This window comes from Anser cygnoides, chromosome 3 (genome assembly GCF_040182565.1).
Source record: "Anser cygnoides isolate HZ-2024a breed goose chromosome 3, Taihu_goose_T2T_genome, whole genome shotgun sequence".
In the NCBI taxonomy this organism is placed as follows: Eukaryota; Metazoa; Chordata; class Aves; order Anseriformes; family Anatidae; genus Anser; species Anser cygnoides.
The window spans coordinates 9091450-9115788 of record NC_089875.1 but is presented as its reverse complement, the minus strand read 5'-3'; the positions used below and the strand labels follow the sequence as shown (position 1 = coordinate 9115788).

Here is a 24339-nt window from a genome sequence, read left to right as displayed (position 1 = left end):
TCCACTGGTGACATAAGAGTTAAAACCACGGGGACTAAATTCTTGTTACCCCTCTTCTTGCTCGGTCATTTTTGGCATGCACATTTTTCTTGCTGCCACTCAGCGTACGTGGAATTGCAACCTGGAGGAGGCACTGAAATCATGGTCTGGAGGTGGCACAGCAGGGATGGATGCTAGATAACGATTGCTTCGGTTTGGACTGTTTGGGCATCCAAATGTGTGTTTGTAGAACTTCCGTGGAAAGAAAGGCCCCGTAGGAACAGGAAGAGACCATTTCTAGATAGGAATTCAGGCGAGTGTTACTATGTGGTATAAATGGATACAGATGAACATTACATACAGCAGGTCCCTGAGCAGGTTAGATGTCTTTCCAAGGGTAAACACACGTTCCCTTTTTTCCTTTCCAGCTGGTGGATGAGCGAGAAGGTGTTCTGAATTCCTGAGAGATTGGGGCTACCTTTTACTTAATAATGGTGCATGAAAAGCTTATGGTAAAAGAATGATAATCTTGCTCTAAAGCATGTAATCCAGTAATTTAAAGAATACCTCACACTGCAAATGCAAAAAAGGGAGCACATTAATCCCACGCAGGCAACCTTACTTCTGGCACTTCCTGATTTTTTCACTGCTCGACTCTTCAACCTTTATATTATTCTGACATAGATTTTTTTATTATTGTTAACGTGGATGTCATAAGATTATGAAACAAGCGTAAGACTGATTACAAGAGTTTAGAGCTTCCAGGTGAAAGATCAAACAATCAAGCCTCAATATTTTTGATATTGTAATTTGCAGTGAAAATGCCTAATGAAAAGTTCAGGCATAACGAAGGTTTCTCTACATTTAGGGTTGGATAAATAGGGTGGTGCTCAAATTCTGCATGGTGCTAAAAGGAAGGAATCAGACACTTCTGAAAAAAAAGCCAATAAATAATAATTGATAGTCACATGTCACTGTATGAAACCTGGGCAGCTCTACAGGAAAAGTGACCTGTACTAGTGGCCGGCAGTCATCATAACGTTGGCAGCTGCAGGGGAGGAGTTGTGTTACCAGTTCACACTGTGGCACGTGTTCAAGACTTTTGTGTTTTTTTACAAAGGGACTTTTTTTTTAGTGTGTGGTATCTAATTTTCCACTAGTCCAGCGTGATGATGGGTTCAAACTAGTTCTATATCCATAGTGCTGAATGACAAATATTTATGTCATGTTTAAAAATATTTGCTAACAGATGGGTGGATGCAAATAGGTGATTAGAATAAGGATGAAAAGCTTCTGGAGGAATCCTGATGCCACAGAGGATAATGCAAGAACTTGTGTTGATTTCACTAGGGCACAGGTTTTATCCAGAAAATACGTAGTCTATTGGCGTTGGCATAACAACTCCAGTTTTATGATAAGATCTTGAAACTTGCAGAATAAATTGCTTTTCTCTTTCATGTGCAATATTTTAGTTAATACAATGGCATCATTCTAAAAATAGAGGTGTGAAAGCATAGGTAATTCTGGCAGTATAACGAGATAAATATTTAGAATGATGGCAGCAACTCAAAATATACAAGATGAACCAAAAGAGCCTCTTAATCAGAAGAGTAACAAAAATTCATATAAAAATAATCAAGGGAGTAAAATTCTAGATCAGCCTAGAGTGATTCTAGCATTGATTCGAGCCAGTTCTTGGAATGAAATTTTGATTTCTTTCTCAGGGTTGGATTTGCCAGCATAGCTTCTCTTTGATGCATTTCTTTATGTATCTAAATGGATAGGCAGGCTGCGTATTATTCATTAACAGCATTTTGAGCAATGTATGGCACCATACATATCTCTGCAGGGCTTGTGCTGGCTGAATAATTGAAGATCGATTTAAAATATTAGAGTGGAATAGCCAGATAAATTTAAAAAAATCTTACAAGGTAACTGATGTTTTTGTTGCAAAGCACATTTTATAGCTTATTAAAACAGTCTCTGTCAGGACACAGTAGACAAGAACTAGTTGGATTTAATAAAAGTAAGAATAATTTATAGGGGTCTGATGGGGAAAATGTGTTGGTTCCAATTGCAATTCTGCCTCCAGTCCCAGAAACTAGTATTTAAGGCTTGTGTTGAAACAATCATGGTATTGAAATGAATTGGGCTTTGCCATTATTTGAGTTACTCTAGGATATCACCACAAGTTTTATTTGCAAATGCTGACATACCATTTGTACCTGCATGCGCAATTATCAGCTGTAATTATGGTAACTGCACATGCATGCCCTCATCATTTGTCAGTTAACACTTGGTTGAGAAGAACAGATTAAACGCGCACCTTTATTTCGGTTTTGAGGTAAACTCCAATCTAGACTAAAGGTGGTAACTCTGGTGGAGGAATAGTGGCTGGCTGAGAAGTGCAGGGAGCTGGGAAGTCGCACAGCAAGGCTGTTGTGCAGACTCAACAGTTACCTGTTGTGAGCAGGGAGAACAGAAGAGATGTAAAAGGAAGAAGAAAAAAATGCGTGAGAATCATTTTTGAACAAAAATGCCATCCAGCTGATCTTTTTCAGCAAGAGGTGGAGCACAGCTGCTAGGTTTTGTGGAGTTTTGTGATTAGAGCTGGAACCTCTGCTTTTCCCTGCCTTGATGTCATGCCTTTGCCTGCTCTTCTGCCTAAGCAGTATTTGCTCTCTCTGCCCTCCTTCTGGAACTGCACCCTGGCACCTGAAAACGCCAGCGTGTTCTCCCCTGCTGCCTTCCCCTGGAGCTAGTAGCGGAGCACCGAGGTCAGAGGAAGGCAAGGATGGCTAAAATTGCACACCCTCGCAGTTGCTGTCTGTGGAGTTCACCACCAGCACCTTTCTGAGAATGGGATGAAAGTGTGTGTACGTATGTGGATGAAAGTGTGTGTAGGTATGGCATAAGATGAAAACTTCACGAATCAGATAATTCTAGGAACTTTTTAAGAGGGAAAAAAAAGTTCCTTTTGCCATTCATCAAGACCTGCATTCATAGATATTCTTGTGTCTGAAAAAGAAATGCTTCAAAGTGACTTCTTGCTGCCACTGTGTCCGAAGCTTGATCTGTAGACCGCTCATCAAACAAACTGCTCTTCAAAACATCATCATTTAAAAAAGGCTGAGCTCCTCCAGTGCTGTGTGAACCAATCCCCCCATGAAAACCCCATTGTGTTTCAGCTTCAGTTAACCGTTAACAGTGCTTTTCTAATGTCCAGTGGGTTCATATATGTAGTTTCTATGCTTCTGTTTTCAACCCTTGGCTCGTGAAAATTATTAAGATAAAAGCTCACAGTCAGCTACGTGCTGTTTAGGCGATTTGGACTGAATTCAGCTCAACTCAGCAGAGGTGTGGAAGATGAAGAACTGAACACTTTATAATTACTGTGTCTGAAGATGCCAGATTGTAGAATCTCTACAGGTAATTGTGAGATTGCTATAAAGACATCACATTTGCCTGCAGAGATTTCCCAGTCTGCGACTTATATCCAGGGTGAAGAAGAGAGAGAAATATTTTCTTCCTACTGGCCGATGTCAGAGTTTAAAATGAATTTTGAATAAGTTGTTGAAAAAGAAGTTTTCAGGAGGACTAGATGACTATATTGGTAATGATTAAAGTATTGCTTGGTTCTGACATACTTTACACTCACAGTTTGTGTGGATCCCTGTCTTCCACAGGCTGCCTTGTGGATGCCTCACAATCTCCTTGGACTTAACGTGGCTGCAGCTGAGAACACTGCCTTTCCTCTGCATTCCTGGGAACAAGTACTTCTCCTTGCCCCTCGCTCTGCCACTTCTTGGTCTCTTCTACAGCAAACTTTAACTTTCCCCTCTCCTCCTTGACATACACTCTGGTTGTAACCAAATGGCAGTGGTTTCTTTTCTGCAAATGTTTATCTTCTTACCTTTTTTTTTTTTTTTTTCCTAGTTGTTGGTGTTGGGAAAGAAAGGACAGAAAACGTTTTAGTCTCCAGTCATCACCACACCACCCCCTTGACTGCTGCAGTCACCTGGAGGTTCTTTGGTACTAACCCTCTTTCCCCTTCAGTCAATGTAATTCTTGTCTGTTTTATGATTCTCCCACTTGTTATGTCTTGTTGTGCGTTTTTAAATGTTAATTGGGCATTCTCTGAGGCACAGATTATGAATAGACTTGTATTGTGTGGGTGCTTAAAAAAACAAAAAATGCAAAAATACAAATCAGTGAGAGGAGATTAATTGTGGACTTTATAGCTTCTCACGTTTGTGCTAATTCCAAACACTAAGCACACACACACAAAAAAAACCAGAATAATGTTAAAAAAACAGACAAGAATTTGGATTTGAAGGAAAGCAAGTTTAGTTGAGTGGCAGCGACATATTTAGGCACGTAAGTTATGCAGGACAAAAAATATTGGGGTATATTTTAGATGTGTTTTGGTGTAATATTGGGTGAGCAGTTACCTTCTACAAGATAAGCCTGTAATGGCGAATGGCAGAGCATTCGGAGACACCCTGACCTGCCAGGAGCCTTCCAGCCAGGCTCCCCTGTGGCACCTCACAGGCTGAAAGCGGGGGTCCTGCCTTTTCCTTGTGTGTGTGCAGCATTTTGTGAGCACACTTGGCACTTGGAGATTGCTGCCCAGCCTCTGGGGAAGAGGCGAAGTGCACGTCAGTCACATATGGCAGAAATTTCAGAGATTACAGTAACTTTACGGAATTTGCACTTCCTCGGGTAGTTGGTTCTGAGAGTTAAACCTGGGCAGTTGCAGAGGGGAGGAAGCAATCTGCATCCTCTGTGTGCAATTTAAATGATTTGAGGCAGCTCAAGCTACAAATTCAGTCCTTAAGATTGGACTTAGATACAGTGGAGTACTTAAGAACAGACAATTTACATCTATGCATTACGATACCTCTGGATTATAGGGAGAAAAAATATGCAGAAAAATTTGAAAGATGGAAAAATGTAAGCTGTTTTAAGACTCTTTGTGAGCAGCAAAGGAGGCTGTGAAAGCCTCAGGTTATTGTGCTTTGAATAATTTCCTCAGTTCTGGTGCAAAGCGTTCATTTTACGAGATTTGTTTCTGCCAATGCTAAGTGATCCAAAGACTTGAAAGGATGAGGGAAGATCTTTGGTGTCTTTTGCTGTGAAAAATCCTTAATGTGCTTTATATGGAGACCAAAGACCACTGTTTATTTCTTTTGTCTTTTGGAAGTGAAAGGATGTTTTGTCCCAAATTCTTGAAAAATCCATGAATAAAAGCCTTCCTTTTGTACTGCCTTTACAGTACAAACAAATGAAAACCAGCTTGTGTCCTTTCTAAGCAGATTATCAGGAGAGGTTGAAGAGGTTCTTTCTAGGGAACAGCTCATTCTCTTAATTTGTTGTAATACCAGCGGAGCCCTGGGATGGTGGAAATGAACACACACAGCCACATTTTCCCCTTGCCACACCCTTCAGTATCGGAGAAAGCAGCGTGTGTTTTGTTTACAAGGACTAAAGTAGAGAAGATCCTGGTTTTGCTGCAGCTTTTGCATGTTGGTGCTTCGCTGGTAGGACATGCGCTGCCTTTCCTGGCTGCTGCGTGCCTGCGCTCGGGTCCCCTTCTGCACCGCATCACCCCCCTGCAACTCAGCGGTAATCAGTTCTGTAGAGTGAGCGAGTGAATTAATCAATGAGAGAACAACTCTTGTAAATACCAGAAGGAAGTCTTGGTCGTGTGGCTGTTACTGAGAGCTCTGTGCTAGGGTTTGACACCCTGTTAAGGCAAACAAAAAGGCAAAACCCAGCTGACAAAACCTGCAAAACATCCCTCTTAAATTGCTTGGTCTCTTCTTAAAAATTAACCACTATAGTCAGCTGAATTCCATTTCTAAGGGAAATGAAAATTTTGACTGAAAACTGTGATACCGTGTTTCAGGACAGTGACATTAACTATTGCGCATCTCCAAGAAAATGGCAATGAACAGGGAGACCAAGCTGTGGCTGCCTTAGCAAGTGCTTTGATGCAAGGGAACACGGGCTCTGCATGCTGAGCCACTTGTACGCACAGAGATAACTTCTCTGAAACTTTCTGGTGTTCTATGTAATTAATAATTGCAGTATTTGCCATCGACTGAATTGAGCTCATTGCATCAGAAAAATCATCCTCCTCAAAGTGACAAGGCGATAGAGCTGTATGCACCGAATGACGAGTCGCTATTGATGGGGTGGTTTTAGCGTCTTTACTCTTATCTGGTTTTGGTTTATGTTGTAAAAAGCCGGCTTTTCTGTCCTTTTTCTCAGATGTACCTCTGGTGGTGAGGAGGACAGAAACTTCCACAGGGCTTAGCTCGCGCACTGACTGTTATTTCCTGATGATCTACAACAATGGTTATTCGGTAACAGCTGGGCCGTGTCTTCCTCAGACAAAGCCACTGTGGGGCTGAAACCTCCCATTGCTGAAGCATAACCGTTGCCCTGGTAACGGTTAACTAGCACGTGTTTTATTGTTTCAGGCTGCTTTCCTAGGGTATTTGCAGGTGGTAGAAGATGCTTTCTTAAAGAGGGGTCATAACCTCATGAACTTTCAGATGTCGCAACAAATTGGGGGACAAAAACATTTTTTTTCTTTCAAATGGATTAAGTAAATCTTATTATATAGGCTTTACGAGACAGATGTAACTCACAGTTTGATTTTTAGCATTATATCCAGATGCTGATACAAGCATTTCTGCTGCCATTTTTTTTTTTTCCCAAAATGTGAGTTAAGATCATATTATGATAAGAAGTTTTCAAATAAATGCAGTGAGAACATGCGGGCAGTAAGATTACCGTGACTTCTTTCATTTTGGGTTTATTTTTGCTAGTTTATATGCTTGTAGGTATTTCTTTTGAATTTGATATTTCAGTGATTTATCCTAAAAATGCACTTTGAATGGACCAGAAATCTCAGGTTGGTTTGATAGATCTCAGGATGAATACAAATTATCTGAGAGCATGCTAATGATGACAATGATGAAAAAAATCACTTGCCTGGTACTTTAATTCGGAAAGTGAAAAAGTACACTTAAGATGCACACGTACATGCGGTATGTGTTTGTATATGTACCAGTCAGTAGGAAAGCGGTATTTTGTAAATAGGAACTACATCCTCATTTTTTCCTATACCAAAATTAAAAGTGCCTTTATGATGTACTTACTGCATTCACCCCCAAAAATGTTCTGTGGTACACAGGAATGTTTTGTGTTACAAAGTTGTTTGTTAAGAGGAGACAGTCACAGGACAAAAGAATGACAAGAAGTAACATGTGACATAGAATAAAAATGTGGTTAGATTCTAATCTATTCAGCAAAATCCATTCATAATCTAGTGGGATGAAGAGAGAGCTCCCTCTCCTGTCTGTTTCATAAAATTTATAGAAGCTATTTGCATGTTTACTTTGATTAAGGTGTAAATAAATATAACATTTAAATGACATTCTGTGATGCTCCTAATAAAAGGCGTGTCATCACCTCTGAGTCATCTGAGGGAGCAGTGGTTAAACCCCGCTCTGTCCTTTCTGAGCCACCCTGGACTGTTTCGGTGGTGTTGGCAGCTTGAAGGCTGCTCTGAAGAAGGCACCGTGTGACAGCAGCAGGCCTGTTGTGTACAGGGTGCTCTACTGAGGCACGGAACCGTGCTTCCCAAGCTCCTACAGAGACGGCCCCGATTTTAATGAAATTAGCTCTCAACCCAGTGGGCAGGCTCCTGCCCTCAGGATCATGGTTAATAACTATTTTTTTACTTTATTTTTTGGTATCTGGAGAACAAGGAAAGCATTCAGGGCCTTCATTCATGGAATTTATTTAATTGCACAGTTTGCAGATAGAGTTTTGTCAAAGGTGCCGAAGTGGAAGGTGTTCCTGGGCTGGCCCATCTGCTGCCTTTGTTGGGAAGCACATACCTCCCTGGGAGCCTGGATACGTAGCTGTGCCCTGGACAGATGTGGAGGTAGGGAGGACAGAGTTTCTGCTGCTTGCAGCTGAGCACTTCTTTTTTTTTTTTTTTTTTTCCAACTGATACTTAGCAGTTAAGAATTAGAGGCTACTGGTCACGTAATCAGAAGAAAGTGAATAAATTGTTGCTATCTAGCTGAAAACAGCACATCCTTTACTGAAGTGCAAGTGTGGATGGGACTCTGTTTTCGAATACTGATGGTGTCTGTGGCTCTTTATTAAAATGCTGATTTTTCATTTTGTGACAGATGTGTTCTGAAAAATATGGGCATTCATGTATAAAGTAGTCGGTGCTACTTGGCTGCTAGCTTTTGGTTTATTTGTGGACGTAATCCAGCTTCCCTCCTGTGTCTGTCCATGAAAAGTCTTTCCTTGTCCTCTCCCTGTTCCACATCACCTCTTGGCTACAGATAGGAGCTTGCATTTAGGTTGCTCAGTCTTTTGGTGGACACCTCATGACAGTGAGAATCACTTGTCACTAGCTTGTGTATATGTCCATGGGACTAAACTCAGAGGTGAATCTGGTGAGTAACCACAGAATCTCGGACAGTGTCACAATTTGTTCCACATTCTCCTGCAAAATGGGAAAAAAAAAACAACAAACCTCCTGGCAGACCGAGGAGGGGAATTCCCCTCTTTTGGCAGGCGTCTCCCTGCCCTGCCCCCTAGTGCTATGGCAAAGTCCCCCTTGGGACCTGCCTTGGGACAGGGAAAAGGGCTCCTGGGCCAGGGCTCCTTATGCCACTAGATCAGAGAGCAGCTGGGCACAGCCCGAGGGAGATCCCCCACCAGCTCCTGGAGGGCTGCTGCTGGGGGCTCTGTGCCCAGCGGTGCTGAGCCCAGGGCCAGAAGGAAAATTGCCTGTTCCCTGAGCCAGCTGTGTCGGTCCTTGGGTTTGCGCTGAATAAGGGAATGAGAATCACAGCTTCTGCTAGGATACAGCATATATGCCCTGTAGTGATGAGTGAGAAAACAGCTCTTTTTTTTTGTCTGTTTCACAAATATATTGTGTAAGGACTTATTTCATCTGGGCTCATGGCTGAATTACATGAAAACTAGCAAAATGAATTTTTGGATATGTAACACTTCCGCTTGTGATTTCTACATGATCTGTTAGACGTTTGAATTGGGGAAGGGAATCTGATCCAAGTGAGATCTGGTAGGGCAACAAGCAACAGGTCGTAGGCTCAGCCTATTCCCCTCTCCCTTTTTTAGGAGGGGGTTGCTTAAATAAATTAGCACTTGAATAAATTAACTACATTTCAGGCCAGAATTTTTCCCTGGGAGTGGAGAATGAAAGAGGTATCCTCTCTGCTCATTGCCTTACTCAAAGCAAGTTTTTAATGTCGATACCGGGTAAAAGCACTCTGACACACAGACTGCCTCCCACAACATGCCTGGAGCTATATGCTTCAGGAACATAACACTGGTTTTAGCTTAACCTTAAGATCAATGTGATATTAATTAGTAAGTAATTACAGTGAGAGAATTTTTGACCACGCAGTTGTTTTTTCATGCTGCAGGTTTGCAGTCAGCAGAGTAACCAAAATTACTGATGTCTGTGTAGTCGCATTTCTCAGCGTGCCCGCCACTGTTTCACTGTAAACCAGGAGCAGTTCCTCCTCCTTGCCCATGTGGTACCAAACTAGCTCTAAGTCTTTCATAAAACAGTTTAGAATCCAGACATAGCAGTGAATCTGCATTGAATTAACTATATTCTCTAAACCTGAAAACTCAATGCACTCATTTCATTTTTCACAGTCTTGAACAAGAAACGAACGAGGCAATGACAGAGGCGCGAGTGTTGGCAAAGAAAAGGTTGCCTTTTGCTGTACAGTTACTTTCTCATTAATTCTAACTGTTGAAGAGCAGCTGCTAACTGTTGGTACCAGTTTATGACTAAAACAATGTTCTTGTTTAACAAATTAATTGGCATTATTTTGGGAAGGAAAAAGAATAATTGCAGTGCTGTAGCGGTGATTAATAGCAGTGCCTGTCATGTATTCACTGTAACACTACATTTACCAGCAAGCCCCCCCTGGCCCCAACATTAAAAGTCCAGACTTACCAGCAAACATGGGTACGAGCTGTTAACCTTGTGTTTGTATTTCTCCAGACTTCGGGATTGCTTTCAGGTCTGCTCGCTAACATTTGTAGTCACTTCAGATACTTCTGTGCTGGGATAAATACTGACTGACATGAGCTTGGAAATGACTTAAAAAGAAGCCTGGTAAATGCTGCTTTGTGCTCAGAGCTTTCTGCCTTTGCTTACGTTATACCACAGTGACTTCGCTAGAGCGATCCTCAGACCGGGACAGCGATCTAAGAGAAGAACTTTTCACTGACTGCAAAAGAAGGACAATGAAAAGGAAGGAGAAGAAGAAGAGAAGAAGGAGAGTTTTCCCTTTGCTCTCTGGTCCCCTCTGAGGTCCCCAAAGCGCAGCACTGACCCTAGCACGAGTCAGGCCTGCCGTGCTGCCGGCTGCTCCTAGGATGGCAGCTTCCCAGTTGCTTCTTAAATAGAAAAGCATGCATCTGCTCCTCAAGAGTTTCGGAAGCATCAGAAAGATAGCAGAGAATTACATGCAAAACACAAGTTTTCTATAGGAAACAGCCTGGCAGTCCACACTTTGTTATTCACTTGATAAGCAGAGTCTTTTTGACAGTCCTAACCTTCTAAACTATAGGTCCTGCTGAGCCCAGCATGAGTCAAACGCTGGGTACCATCTGTCAGAGCTTTGGTGGTTTTTTTTCTGCTCTCCTCTTTTACTACAATCTGCTGAGAGGGGTGTGGAATAGAAGTTGCTTTTCTACACTTAAATGAGAAAGTAGAGAAATTCAATAAGGAGCATTAAAGAAATCCTGCTGTTCCCAAATAACTCTGTAGACGCTGGGCAGGAGAACAAATTATTCTGTGCTCTCTAAGATTTTAAAAACAGGTATATAACATGCCTCAGGAAGTGGGAAAGAATCTGAAACCCAAAGCTGAAAAGATGATGCTGAAAAATGAAGTTACGTGAATGGTGGTGTTAGCACAAGTCCTGAAGTGATGCACAGTTCAGGGGTTTCAGCTGTTTCCCTGAAGAAACACTCTTAAAGGATATTCCAAATTTCCCGCTGATGGACATTTAATAAGAGGAGCTGGCTGAGAAGAAATGGCCCCCTGCTGCATTGTAAAAGAATTACCAAAGGGACATTTTTATGTCTCATTAGTTTATATTCAGCCCTAAATTGGCACCTGTTCTGAATTTGGTCAAAGTTTGAAGACACAAATGAACGTTTCTTTAACATGTTGCTAACAATTCATCGAAACAGGGGTTTTGCAGGGTATTACAGTCACATATGCACACGTGGAAATAGGAATGTAGCAAAAGAAATGTCCTGGCTTGGCAGTGCCGAGGGCCAGGTAAGAAGCTGCTTCTGCAAGTGTGATTGCCACGTCTGCATGGTGTGGCCAGGTATTTACACCTCTTAGCTGCACAAATCGCTATGTTAGAGTCAATTCCCAAGAACCACAGTGGCCACTTATACCTGGGAGAAAGGAGTGCAAGGCTGTTTCATGCCGTCAGTGTTTGGGCTGGCTGCCTATTAGCCCGTGACTTTTAGAGCAGCCGTGGGACTAAGGCCGCTCTATATGGGACAGAAACTCTTAAATGTCTTAGACAATGTGCCTAGATTTCCTCTTACAACATTATGTTGTTCTACCTCTCCTGACTAGCATTGCATTGTTTCAATCTGTGTTATTTATCTGTTTATTATTAGCGGAAGAGATACGCAGCTCACCTTAGCACAGACTGAAAAAGCTCTAATAGAATTTTATTGTCCCCTTACTGTTTCATTAGTCACAACAATTCTGTATTGTTGTTTTAAAAGGTCAGCAGTGCGATTTTAATGTGCATTTGATTGTGGCCTCATTGCAGTTTTCTATTCATGCAATTTTGCTTATTACATTGGCAAGCGTGCTGGCCGGTGGATCAGAAGGGTTCAGCACTCAGGAGTTCAGTTTGTCTCGTCTTGTGATAAAAGCCCTGAAAAGACAGCGTTCAGGCCGAAGCGGGTAGCCTACAAAACAGCGCTGCGATGCAGGTCAGGAGCTTGCCTAAAGGAGCGACTGTAAGGGCATGTGCGTGGGCAATAGCACCCATGGGTGCTGTCGTCTTTGGGTGCCAGCCATTCCCTGTGATTTGACCAGCACGTGGGGATGTCATGACTTGCCTAGGAGGCTGTCTCGGTTGTATGCCAGGTACATATTTTACAGGTTCCCTCCCACAGTTATGATCTACATTGCATGTATTGGTTGTGGTGGTACCGAGGGCAAACCAGGGTTGAATGCCTCTGTCCTTGGCACTGGGTGGCACTGAACAGAAGAGAGCCCTCTCCTGTGGGGCTTCACTCTAAGCTCACAGGGCACACAGAAAGCAGGAGAGGAAAGGAATGAGAGAGAACAGGGTACAGACAGAGAACAACATGTTACCAAAATGTCCGGCCAAAGCTGATGTGTTCAGCTATATGTGCTGTTGTTATATCACTGTAATGGGGATTTTTCACAGGTGATACAGTGTAAAGCATGTGTTTTCCCATTGTGTTATGCTGCTGTGTTAGCACAGCAATACTGGGATTATAGCATGATTATATGGCTACTTTTTCTCCTCAGTCTCTTGCCGAGCAACATTTACATTTATATATTTCGTTTTGTCCTGAACGTCTTCCATTAAATGTACTATAGGCTGGATTTAATACCTGATCACAGGAGTGCTTTAGGCCATATCTCTTCCAGAAAGAGCCTTACAGGTTGTTTAACTGTGTAAGAGTATAACACCTTACAAGATCCACCCTTAGAGATGTATTGTGTGAGGGGAAAGAAACATCTCCAGGCAGGTAGCTATTTCAGAGATGGGGAGCAAAAGCGATTGCTTTTCCCCCCGCCGCACGCACCGCAGCTGCAATAAGCTGGAGCACCTGTTCCTTGCATGCTCCTGCTGGTTTATGCTGTTTGTAGCTGCTGCCAGCGGGGTCCCGGGGGAGATCCGGGAGCTTGGTAATGGAACAAGAAAGGCTGGGAGTGCATAAGACGTGCGCTTTCACAGCAGTTCGCACTCTCATCTCAAAATGACCACAGTTACGGGGTCAAATCACATTCGTTTGATGTAATTAATAAAACCGCATGAGAATTAGTTGCACTTCAGCGTACCAGGCTGCATTTGTGAGAAAGGAGCTTTTCTAGTTAAGCTACTATGCTATGTGAGTATCACATTATTCAACTTGTAAACATTTGTGTTAGTATTCTGAGGCATTTAAAGCAGTACAGCAGTCAGTCAGGGCTATCTAATATTTTGTGGATATTTGTAGTAGGTGGCATTTGCTTTTATAAACTAACATTCAAGTTCCATCAGGATTACTAGAAGGCATATATGATGTGCTGTTTGTTTTCCTATCTTGGCAGCCCAAGGAAACTTTGGTTTAAAATTGTTATGTAAAACTGTGGCTTGTGTTGGTAAAAAGGATGTCATGCAAAACAGAATATCTTTATTTTGTGTTGTATCTCAGGTGATACAAATCATATTGCATCTGACATTATGTCTGAACTAATTAAAAATTGATGAGAAGATGTGATTTTAAGAAGAGCTTGTTCTATCTTTTGTTATGTGAGAAAACTTTCCATACTGCTACTGCTCTGACATCTCACAAACTTACTGGCTTGAATTTTGGTTTAATAGAGTGAGTCAGCCTACAAACATAAGGTTTGAGCACATGCTTTCTAATGAAAATCTAGACTATTTGAAGATTAAGTGATTGTAGCAAAATAAAGCAAACAGCAGCATTAAAGTAGTACTACTTAGAGATATTAGGATGATTATGTTGAAGCACCCCATCTGTATGCTGTTGATGTCATAAAATGTAATCAAATGATCACAATTAAAAGTGAGTTATATGAAATTGAGCCATTAATAATAGCTAACCAGAGCTGAATTGTATCTAGGGTGCAGGAATAGCCTTATAGACCCTCACACTAATGGACTCTTTCTTCGACAGTGGATGGTTCTTAAATTGCCTTGCCATTTGAGGTAACCTAAAAAAAATCTCTCTTTCTTTCTTTCTAGGCCTGACAATGTATGATCTTCATGCTAGCCAGAAACCCATGGTTCACCACATGGGTGTTTTCACAATCACAGCAGCAAAAGAGCAAAGGTAATTTTGTTTTTTACATTCTCTTCTACCCTGGGGTGCAGAAGGCAGCGAAGCATGCCTGTAATCTTGCTGTGGAGGGGAGCGTTACTGGGGAGCTCTCATGCCCTGCCAGCCCCTAGGCTGTCAGTGCAGAATCCCATCATTTCTCAGGGGTCATGGGCTAAGGAAGGTCCACACAGTAGTCACTGTCTGCATTGTGTCCTTGAAGGACAGTGCGGTTTGTCGCACAGACTCCCAAAGGTGCCAGTGTATAGTTTTGCATCAATCTTTTATTCCACCTTCAGAAAGAAGGGTGGTGTAGGAGGTGATGTCTATGGAAAAAAAGTGGACCAGGGCAGCTTCCAGGTACATGAGCTGTAGAAGAACGGGGCTGGAATGCACCAGGATTTTTGCAGAAATGCTTATAATCCCTGAGGAGCTGCTAAAGGGTAGGATGTCAGTTCATGTCCCTTTGTGTTCTTCATGTGTCTTCTGAGGATGTCAGCTGACTTCATATGATACTGCTTTAACATCAGTTTGAATTATTCTTCTGCTGTCTCCTTCCACATGTTAGACAGACCCATTTAGTAATTATTATTTAGTACTATTAGTTTTGTGTTGTGGAAGTCTCTTAGGCTTCTCTTTAAATTTTAAATACTCTAGGAAAAGAAAAACTCACCTAAGTCATGTCCCATAGCCATTATTTTTACTGTCATAACTACCATTGATTGAGTGAGCCTTGAGGCTTTGAGCTATATATATCAAGTCATGCTTTTAGAAGACACAAAGTGAAAATATATATTTTTGGGGAAAGTACACTATCATGTCTTTCTCTTGTTAGAGCTAAAAGCACACCTCAAAGTTGACTTGGAAACAGACGGAGTCTTTTTTTTTTTTTTAAATATTAAAACCAATTAAAAATAAACCCTTTTAGATTGCAGTCTACGTAAATCGTAACAAATATTTCTGAAGTGCACTAGAAAAGAAGAGTTTATCTTCATTTGTGAAATCATTTAGTGAGTAGCCAACAGAACCTTAAAATTTGCTGTCAGAGGAAAATCTGTTTTCATGGCATTCATAAAGCTCACAAAATAGGTATTTGCCATGTAGTCTTTCTGTGTTATATGTATCACAGCATGTATATAGTTCAGCATGCTTTATGGGATTATGTGCTTTCTCTACATTATTCATGCCAGATGACATAAGATTGCTGTTAGAGGTATGGCGTAATTAAATTTACATATGAATTTACTCTGATATTTGGCTTGCAGTCTTATGCAAATGACTAGCATTCCAATTTGGCACAAGTAAAATTACTGACCTTTCAAATGTTCATTTGGCCCCAAGTGTCCAGTGGGATCAATATAGACATCGCTGTCTATATTTTATAGCACTAAATAATGATTTGGTTTAGTTTGAATTCCTCATACCTCTGCCTTCCCACAGATGCTGGCAGATATTTTTCACAGTGCATCAGGAGCTACTGATTCCTCATACACTTTTACGATTCTTCATTTTTTGTTCCATGAATTGCATAGTCCTCTTTGGAAAAAGTCTGTCTTTTACTCCAAAATATCCGTAGTTAAATAATGGTGAGATAATTTTCTTTGCATGTGACTTTTAATTTTGTAATCTCTCTAGGAGGGTCTAAAAAATAGAATTGTTTTTGAGAAGAGAGTTCTTCAGGTGGTCTCCTTCCAACAGCCTCAAACTCTCCTCAATATTTTTCCAAGAATAAACTGCAAATAGGAGCCCATTCTACCTCACTGGTAAATAAGAGCCAGTTTCTGGACCACAGTCATTTAACAAACAGTTCCAAGTGACATATTTGGCATTTATCCACTCCCTGTTGGAATTTTATGAATAAGATGGAAAGAAAAATTCAACAATTTGAAAAAAATATCAGTCATGTCATCTAAAGGCAGTCACAAAATGAGATGAGTGGAGGTTTCATAAATCTGTTTTGTATGACTTTCCCTGTAGTCCAACTAATGTCATGTTGAATGGGGTGAATTAGAGAAAACAGACCATATCTTCTAACTGATTCTGTAAAGCCCCCTTTCATACCCAGAATTTTGACCTGATATCGGTACCTAAGTTTCCAAATTTCAATTTGTCCAAATGTCAGTCCAAATGCCAGTTGTATGTTTTCAATTCCAAATTTGCATTTTGAGTTGAATGGTCAGTATTTGACAGAAAGGGATGATTTTCCCAGTAACAGAAGGACTAGCTTATAAAGTAGCTATTGTTATAAACCGCTGTTTTCAGCAGACAGAAACGCCAAGCATAAGAGTATGACAGCACATCTGCTTCAGAAAGATCAAAGAGAATCTGTCTCCTCTCAGATGAGCACATATCTGGCAAGGATGCTAATTTCTGTAGCTGACCTTCCACAAACACTAATGCATTCTATGGGGCAGACTGGCTAATATAAATTGTCCTAGTTCTGTAACAACAGCTGTGACAGTACAGACCACCTGAACATCCGCATCAGCATACCCAGTTTTTGTGTAATGTACTGATTTCTTACAATTCTCTTAACTTAAATAAAGCAGTATGCTTTCAGCAGGCACTGTTTAATAAAAGCCCAGTCATTAAGAACAAGGTTGATAGGAGAAAATGTGGAGAGAGAGAGAAAGACAAAGCGTATGCCCTATCCAGCAGTTGACTAACACATTAGATTAGAAATAGTAAGAAGGTGCTCTTACCTGTCTTCTATAAACTCACTGTTTTTCTTGGTATTAATAGAGCTAAATCCTTTCAAATATTTTTTTTGTTGTTATTGTTTCAAGAATCTCTGATGCCCAGTTATACTTCTGTGATTCTCTAGATACTAATTTGCTATTAGCAGCTCTGTTACCTGCTAGAACACATGATGTGCCAGAGCAAAATAATAGGAGCAAGTTATTAACACTTCAAGGTTGACCCGCCCTTTATCCCAGAATTCGTTCTGTGTGTCTTCTTATTGATCTGACTCATGCAGCTTTTTGTCACCTGGGAATTAACAATTCAATGTTTTATTTGACCATTTATCTCTTTAGCAAAATTGTTGCAATCTCTTTGACCTTTTAAAATGTTTATGACAAGGTGTTTGCAGTTAATTGCGCTCATAAAAGACTAAAGCCCAGATCAAGTCTAATGTGTGCTAGGAGCTAACCAAGACTTCCTTAGAAAAACATTCTAAGGTATAATGTGAGCATTTCATTTATTTGCAATACAATTAGAAGAAATAAAGATTTCCAATACCTAGAGGACCTGTACTTGGGAGAGAAACGCCACAAAATATCACTACTGTATTCTACTTTCCTACTTTTTTTTTGTGGGGGGAAGCATCAGCTGAGGGAAGAAATTATCTAAAAATAGAATTTTTGAGGAAAACTGCAATTTATAAGTAGGTGCACATATTTACCTTAGTTTGGTATTGATGCCTACTGGGGGAACACTCATATTTGCATTGCCTAAGCAGTAATTTTGCTGTTGCACATGCCATTTTAGCCTTTGTATAATGGTGAGAGCTCAGTATTTGGGGCTGAGATGGACAGGTCCACCCTGTCAGGTTTGTTCCTTCTTCTGGCATCACCTTTCTGCAAACATCCTCACAGGGTGTCCTACCGCCTGTCCCGCTGCTCCATCCTCCAACCCCTTTCAGTAACACTGCTGCTCAGGTTCGTGCAGCCACCATGCTCCTGCCCATGGCTGTGGACAGAGATGATGCTCCCTGGCCTCTCTTCTGTGCACAGGGGCCTGTTGCAGGTAGGTGAGGCTTTGTCCCAGGGAGCAAACGCATTGTGGTAGAAGGAGCAGTGGCAGGGCTGCAGCTGGAGGGCTCCCCATGCAGTGCTGCAGATTTTCAGCCCGCGGTTATTGTTAGCATGTCATCCCCTAGGGCTATCTGTGCTGCGTGCAGGTCAGCACAGCTCCTGCATCGGGCTGTACCCAGCCCCTAGAAGAGCCCGTCTTACTCTCTTTGGCAGCACTGCTTATTATCTCACTTTGAGCACCCCAATAAATAGCTAAAATAAAATAAAAAATGGTATAAATCTGCATCCTGACAGCAGAATTAATGGGGTCTCCCTGATGTCCTTGGCTGCTGCACTGGTTTATGCCTCCTACCATGTGTGTCTGAATATGGCAGTCTGGAAATGGCTGCACTCAGAAAGCATTAAAATTGTGTAGTCACACACTGTGAAGAAAGTGAGTCCAGTGGCAAGCTATGTGAAATTTCTCAACACCAGACAATAAACTCACTACTGCCCAGACTGTGAAAATAAAACCAGTCACTCAAAAATCCTTGAACTATTTTTTTACCTAGTAAAATATTTTTGTGTGTTTGTGAGTGACTAACTCTAAAAGTCTATGTCTGCCATGCATGTACTACTGCTCTCATGTTATCAGAGTAAAAAGCAGTTTTGTGGCTTCTCCAGCTGTGTATTTCCCACAGCTAACCGAGCACATGTTCGTGTACTTTCCTGTAATTTTCAAGGCCTCCCTTTAAATGATAAGGCCTGAGGTGTTTGGCTTTTTCACATCTGCTGCTTTCCTGGAGGTCAATCAAACAGTTCTTCATTCAAGAAGTAATGGGGTCTTACAAAGGAAAACAATTATTTCACTTGAAATCTATTGATCTGGTTTCTGTGGTTCATGTGGTGTTTTGGGTGCAGAACAGTTGCTTGAAACAATTTGAGATCAATTCAAGTGTAACTGAATCAATAGAAAACCATAACTGAAATGCACTACTCTTGTTTTTTATGAGAATATATTTTTGCTACCAATAGTAATATGAGAATACTAAGGGTGATCAAAACGGAAGGTCAAAATTAGAAGCTCTTATGTGTTAGTGAGAAATACTACTTCTAGAATCAAATTTCGGTCTGTGGGAAAGCTGAGACATGAATAGTGTTAGGAAAACATAGTGATTTTATATTTTAAAAAGCTTTTTTATAAAAGATTTCCAAAGAGTTGAGCTAATTTCTTTTCCATTCTGAGCATCGAGTCATCCAAAGCTAAATTTGCCATACTTGTGGCATTGTGTGGCATTGCTGATATCTTTAAATAATTTTTGCCCAGAGAGGGAAGATTTTTCATTTTTTAATTACATTACTTCCACAATAAATGCTAGCTCTAGAAATTTGTAATTTTCTAACCAGGTCTCCTTTCTATATTGCCAGCACAGTTTATTTTTATTTTATTCATTTTTCCATTTCATCCAGTTCTGTTTTCTGTTGAGAGTTTATTCAGGCAGAAAATTTCTGACCATTCTAAAGAAGTTGGAAACAATGGACAAGGAAAGGCAATCTGGGTATCAGAAGATGTATTTTGACATTAACCCCTTGCCTTCTGCCAGAGTACTAGCTGACAGCCAAACGAATGGAACAGAAATTTTTGTTACAGTAGTTGTTAATCATTACACATAATCATTTAGTCTTTTGCTTAGAAAATACTGTTTTGAAAATTCTGTAAAATGCTGAATGCTGTTAGAAGTCCAACTAAAGAGGACGCTGAAAGAGGGAGGATTGTTTTCAGCTAAGTAAGTAGTGTTTCTACACATTACTTGTTCTGGGGGGATATGAACAGTTTAGGATCTACAGGATGAAGATTCTAACTAATTCTTTGAATCGCCCATTTTTGTGGGCAAAGACAGCAACCACAGGAAGGTAATGCATAGTTACTAGTGAGTAAATAGTGAAAGACAAAAAGTTTAGAAGTCTTTATCCTTTTGAGAAATTCATTTTGGTTGTGAAAAAGTAGTGATTTTGCATCTTGCTAGTTGGCTTTCCTAAAACAAGTATTTGACAAATGATGGGTAGTGGATGTGGGGACAAATGTGCTCCATTACAAACGCATACTACAATAGATTTTCACAAAAGGCTGTTAAAATTTTTGTGCTGCTTAAGCAAGCTTCTGAATGCATAATTGCACCTAAAAAGAACTTTTTGGATAGGCATGGAATAGCAAGCTGTTCAGATAAACCTGCTTCGTTTGCATGCAGAAATGTATTTGTGTTCAGAAATACAGGTGCCTACAGGCATAAAATATTGCACACAGAGATGAGATTGATTTAGTACTATGAATGTTGGGAGTGTGAACAGCCTTAAAATGCTCAAATTCAGGGAGATGCTTCAGATGCTCTGTTAGGAACTTAGCTAGTCATTAAGTCTTGTCTAAACTCACTGATTTTAGCAAAATATTCTTATGACACTAGCAGCAAGAAGAATATGTAACATACTACTTACTTTACTGCCTTTTGGATTGTCAGTATGGACTGACGACTTTCTAGTTACGAAAAGTTTTTCATTTTGAAAGACATGTTTTCCACACAGGTATATCCTCAGAGCCAAGCTGCCTGGCCCAGCTCAGCTGTGTGGTGGTGTGAGGTGTTACAGAAATGGCTGAGAGATGAGCAGCGAGTAGTGACGCACTGGTGGTAGGAGGGGAGATAAAGGGGGCAGGAGAAGATGGAGCAAGAAGACAAGAAAAATACACTAAATCTTTAGGAAGTGCTGAAAGGCATAATTAACACAGAGACAAAACGACTTGGGAAAAGAGAGCATTGACAGACACAGCAGTGGCTCAGTATGCAGCACAGATACTCAAATGCTGCATAAATACCCATTTTCACTTTGCTGAGCTGTCCAGGTTAATCACAGGCTTTGTGCAGTGGATACCTAAGAGTTTGCTGCTGTGATGTTGGGTAGACAAACAAAATTAGCCCAAGAGTCTAGTGCTACTGTTGCTCATCCAAATGTCTGCCATTCTTTTTTCTCTGGTGCATTAGGACAGGCTTTGACTTCATTGCTGTTACTCAGTTCACTGGTGTGAGACAATGCAGAGTCAGCAACAGGATCCTTAATCTCATGTCTGCTATAAAAGGGAAGTGTTCATGGGAAAGGTCCCCAAGTGCTGGGTTCAAAAAGGGATCATAAGGACTGTTTGATCTGATTTATGTATATATATATAAGGACTACAGTTTATGTATATATTTATATAGCCTTATAGAAAGAGATTCTGGCGCAGAAAGACCTTGAACCACAAAATACCGAAGACCTCACTATGCATTTGCCATGTCATCATCCATTCCTGTAGACGGCTGCTGCGTCCCACTGTCAGGGGCAGGCCGCTGTGCTGAGTCACACTGGTGCAGCTCTGCTGGTGTGCTGCAGGCTCTGGGCAGTGGCCAGTGAAGACTTCCTGCTGTTGTGACCTGAAATTAGGTGCAGGAGCTGCAAGAGCGCTGATGACTACCCATAATAGTGTTTGGACTGTGCCTGGGTTGCATCTGATGATGCAACTTGCATGAGGTTGAATGATGGTTTGAACACCAAAAATAGAAGTGTTGAAAAGAAGACCCTGAATCAGAAGACACAAGGTCTTCAGCCAAAACACAACACAACAGATGGAATAAATTTCCAAAGCCTAGAAGAAAGAAATGTGGGAAAGTCTCTTTTCTTGGTAAGTCTCTATTCTCGCACTTGCAAAACTGAATTTAAGTTCCCACAGTTTCAGAGCTCAAATACAATACTGTCAGCAAAACCCAAATATTTTGCTTGTAGACAACCTGTAATATTGTTGCAATTGGCAATATTGGAAAAAATACAAGGGGTGCAGTTCTTAGCTTAGAGGCTCAGCAGTCGTAAGGCATCTGAAATCATGCAGTGGGAAAGCAGCAGTATGTTAGAGAATGTCCAGAAAGAAAACAGGACAAAAAGTCCAGAGACTAACTCCTCTCCCTAACAAATAGCTTCATGTCTGAGTGTCTCGAGTTCATAATTTCCAGAAGTTTTACAAATTTATTTTACAGTGTAACAAAATGTACAAAGAGATCAAAATTTTGTTTGCGGATCTTAAAACAGGAAACATAAAATTAAGCACAGCATTTCTGCTGCACTGGATGGAAGTGGAGGTAAATAATATTTATGACTAGTTGCTCAAGTTATTGTTGCTAAAGAAAATCAGCCTGTACAAACTATTAGTGCTCCTTTTTCCAGAAGGAACTGTGGTGCATCAACCGTTGGTCTTCAGGCTGAACTCAAATAGGGAGGTGAAACCATGCTCAAGTTTTGAAGCAGTTGCCATTCCCATGCAAGCTCCCATACAAGCCGTCTGATCTTAATCATAAGAAGATGTCAGTTTTGCAACACTGCTCACTGACGAGCTCCAGAGATAACTGCTAGATACCGGGGTTTATGCTGAACACCTATTGCGATGCTGAACCACTGCAGACCTCGTGGGTCCATGACTTTCAGAAAGTTATGCTACGCCGAAGAAATAACATGTTCATTTGTCTCTTCCTGCACTGGAAACCCACCCTCACACTTAGTGGCTTACACTACGTAGTTTAATTTGCCTCTGGATGTAGCTTCCTCTGAATTTAGAGACATGTCCATCTCTTACCTCTTGGTGTGTTCTGCCTGAGTCACTCCGTAGCTGCTGCAGTGCAGAATAGGGAGCAATGGGCTGCAGCAGAGGGGAGAGGAGCAGTGTCCCCATAGACGCTGCCGCGGCAGTGAGAACTGAGGCCAGCTGGTACATGCCTATCTGGTGCAGAGACCTTCAGCGATATCGCTAAGTACAATGTTAGGAACAGATCTTCCCAACTAAGACTGCTAATCTGAGGAAAACTGGGGTTAATATTCAACCCAGTTTTGTTTCCTTTCACCTTTCTTCATTCAGTGACTTCCAGTTTAATGGCAAAGTTAAGACGTGTTATCCTCAGAACAAAATTACTTCACTAGGAGGTAAATAATCTGAGGGAGAAATGGTGATGTTGAGTATTTTCATTTAACATACCAAGTGGAATATCACAATTCATTTAGGTAATAGACCACTGCAGAGACTAATTAGAAACTGTGAAAGTCGGAAATCATAAGAAGTAGTGAATCTTCTAATTAGCTGGGATTTAAAAGCTGGCAGAAAATCAAGATGCTGAGGGGCACAGTGTGGAAGAAAGCACTTGTCATGGGTGAGCAGGTAAATGCCAGGTCAGGGTCTGTGGTTTTCCTTATCTGCTTTTTCTAGTGATGTCCGAATCAACACACAGGTAGCACAGTCCACTGGAGGTCTGTCTTTATGGCATACAGGGTTAAGCAGAACAGGTAGCTTATGAGACTGACATTGGTGTCTTTCTCTGTTACCTGCGGTAAGACAGAGTTACGTGGTCTGTGATACATAGGTCTCCTGTTGTTTGTGGGATGGAGCTTGAACAAACGAAGTGGGGTACACTATTCAATGAAGGCACTGTTCCTAATGGCATTAGTTGATGTAGAATTTGTGACAGAGCAGTGCTGGAATCGAATTGGGTTTACTTACACTGGGAGAGATTCGTGCCACATGGTAGCCCCGAGATGCTGCTTGTAGAAGGGGGGTGTATTGTTTTTTAAGACAGAATGGTTGTGAGAAAGATGGGAAATTAAAATCCTTAGTCAACTTGAGAGGCAGTTCTGAGTCACTGAAGAGAGCTCTTCCCACACCACTGCTCTGTCTGTACACTGCAAACTCTAGGACCAGCATCACCCCGTCTCCACAGTGTGAAGTCTCAGTCCTGCATTTGGAGGCTCTCCAGTCCTGGAGTGCTGGAGAGCTGGAGTCTCCATCGGCACGTCTCCTCCTGCTGGCCGAGCGTCTGCCCAAGGTCGGATTAGTGGGGAGAGGCAGCTCGGCCTGCCCAAGGGCGTCCTGTGGCTGGCTCTTCCTGGTCATGCTAGGCATGGCCTGGAGTGGGCTGATGCTGGACTAACACCTTGTGGTGTGGAGGGAGAGCGGCCAGGAATGTGGCTTACAGTCAGGGAATCGTTTAGGTTGGAAAAGACCTTCAAGACTCAAATCCGACCAGCAACCTGGCCTAGCTTGAAATACCAAGTCTTGCTACTGAGCTTGCTCTTTACCTTTCAGTACAGATGCGACCAAAAGAAGTACCTTGTATAGTTAGTTGCCAAAAGGGATTCATAATGAAGGATCCTTCAGAGAACAGAAATCACTACTGAGAGAACTGATGGGAAGGAGAGGGCTTAAAGTAGTCATGGAAATTACAGCGGCCAGGGAAGCACCTGAAGATCAGAAAGCTAATGGGCAGTGACACTCGTGGCTCACAGTATTACAGGGAGATTTACAGTCATCCCCACTCTGCTGTAGGTGTAGCTAGTGGCCAGCATGGGTTGGCTTCAGCAATCTGCACTTGCAGCGTAGGAAGGGGATTCTCTGTGGGAGCTAGCTCACACACACAAACACGCA

The 24339-nt window shown here is 41.5% G+C and overlaps 1 protein-coding gene across 6 annotated transcripts in view; it reads left to right on the top strand.

Annotated features, from left to right (window-relative positions):
* Positions 1-24339, top strand: part of CCDC85A (coiled-coil domain containing 85A) — a 211361-nt gene that overhangs the window by 52281 nt on the left and 134741 nt on the right. For all 6 annotated transcript variants that reach the window (XM_066995436.1, XM_066995434.1, XM_066995435.1 and 3 more), the window contains one exon: positions 14046-14133. The gene's annotated coding sequence lies outside the window, so the exon portion shown is untranslated. The remainder of the gene's footprint in view (positions 1-14045; positions 14134-24339) is intronic.